The sequence below is a fragment of the Schistocerca serialis genome, chromosome 1, assembly GCF_023864345.2.
Source record: "Schistocerca serialis cubense isolate TAMUIC-IGC-003099 chromosome 1, iqSchSeri2.2, whole genome shotgun sequence".
Classification (NCBI taxonomy): Eukaryota; Metazoa; Arthropoda; class Insecta; order Orthoptera; family Acrididae; genus Schistocerca; species Schistocerca serialis.
Window position 1 is genome coordinate 1,200,015,848 of NC_064638.1, and position 2,100 is coordinate 1,200,017,947.

Consider the following 2,100-nt stretch of genomic DNA (forward strand, 5'->3'; position numbering starts at 1 on the left):
GAAACTTAAGATCGACTCCTGAATGCGATATTTTTCCAACAACCTTCATCCAACCTTTGTTTAATCCGTGTTATCTCCAGACAATTCTCTTAGGCAGAGATCAGGGAATTGTAATTTAGAAAATATGGGTGAGAAACTTTTCTCGTGTATAAAGCATGTACTGGAGAGGGCTCAATATGGCTTCCGATGGGAAACCATTGTGGATTATCCGAGGCCCTGTGCCATATCCATTGTACAAGACATAGATTCTTCTATCTGAGAACAAAGATTTAATCCCACAGATTGCACAAATACTATAATTAGTGGAAACAAGATTTCTTTCCAGTGGTGTGATTTCCACAGTGTCTTAAGCTCCAGCTAGGAAACGTTTGTTCACGAAGGTCCGTTGAATATCAGTTGTCAAATCCCCTAAGTTGTCAACAGCACTCTTTCCCTTGCGAAATCGAAGCTAGGTCTCGGGAAGAACTTTACTCTTTTCCCTCCACTATTCTAAACTGTTTTTAACGGTTCTTAGACGCATCTTTGGTATACAAGATGACAGTGCTGTCGGTTTGTAAGACGACGGGTTTACAGTATCTTTCTGTGCTTTGCTAATACGAATTGCTATTTGCCTCGGCCATAATACGAAATATTCACCACGCTTGGTAGACAGTACCGGCAACCCCTCTGAAGTACTTCAGCAACTATCTGCAAAAGTCTGCAATATCAGCAATATTGCCCGGTGGTATATCAGAATTGCCATGTATTGCAGTCATGGTGCATCAATGTTGATGACAACACTGTTACGACCAAATATTGCTGTAAAATATAGCCTGTATGAAAGCACCTAAATCACGTAGTCGCGTTGACTCAGTTATTGCTGATAACTATGACGTAAACTCCTAGTTAATCTGTGGCGTCTTACGCAAGCACATCGTAGTCATACACTTAAGCATACACAAAGCCACTTACTAGCAGTTGCCTCGGTAGCGCAGTAGGCAGCGCGTAAGTCTCATAATCTTAAGGTCGTGAGTTCGATCCTCACCCGGGGCATTTATTTTAATCAATATTTCTGAACTGACAATTACCTTGTCCTTCGCGTTTAATTAGCACATGATATCGGTTATGCTGAACACATACAATAAATAGTGTGTGTTGATTGTGACACAATGCTCGGAGAAATAAATCGAATTAAAGAATCCGTAGATAAAATGAGTGATGACATCTTTATTTCGACGAAACAACGCTAACCTTACCTCGCAATGAGAATTCTTCAAACTTTTATAACATATTAGATGCGTTAATAGAAATAACCTAAATATTAAATACAACATACAATGATTCTCTCCATACATCAGTCTAAATGAAAGTTATACTAATAACAGTACTAGTAACACTAAAATAGTCAAAACCAAATATGGTACTTGAAACACGGATAAAATTGTTGTATGGAACGAAAGATTTGCTCAACAATAATTGCGCAATGTATACTTGCAACTTAGAAACAGTCTTTCCACGTTACAGCTCTTCTGCATCCTATAGTACACTAATTACGACATTTAGTAAGAACACCATATAGTGTCCCCTAGACACTACGAAGAGCTTCCATCTCAGTAAAAGCAAAAAGCGGTTTCTTGAAACATAAGAAATTGACAATCACTGAGATACTTGGACTTCTTCAAATACATGGTGCTGTCATAAAGTTTATATTTACGTGAACCATTTAGGGCAAATGTTCTTCTTAGATAGCGTCCATATCAACAGCAAAATAATCTACGATAAATAATTTTCTTTGATTGCATAAATACTGTAACTGGTACATCAGCAACAAATCTAAGCAGCATGCACAAGAATAATAAATTTATCGTAAAACCTGAGACCAATTGGAGCATTATTTTCTTAAATCTAGAAGAAAAACCACACTGGTAATATAATTTTCTTATTTATAGTAAATTAACAGACGCTAATGCATCAACACCACATACCGTCACCCCAAACCAGCTTAAATGCCATATTTCATGTCCACATTGCATAATAAACGAATGAAAGTACTTGGACAACAATAAGAACTCAGTATCGTTAAATTAAAACTACAGCTTTAAATAATGGGTACAGGGGGAC

General features: G+C 37.3%; 1 non-coding gene across 1 annotated transcript; it reads left to right on the forward strand.

Moving 5' to 3' along the window:
• Positions 1-959: 959 nt before the first annotated feature.
• Positions 960-1,032, forward strand: Trnam-cau (transfer RNA methionine (anticodon CAU)). The gene has a single exon. It is a non-coding gene; the product is annotated as a tRNA-Met (tRNA).
• The last annotated feature ends 1,068 nt before the right edge of the window (positions 1,033-2,100 follow it).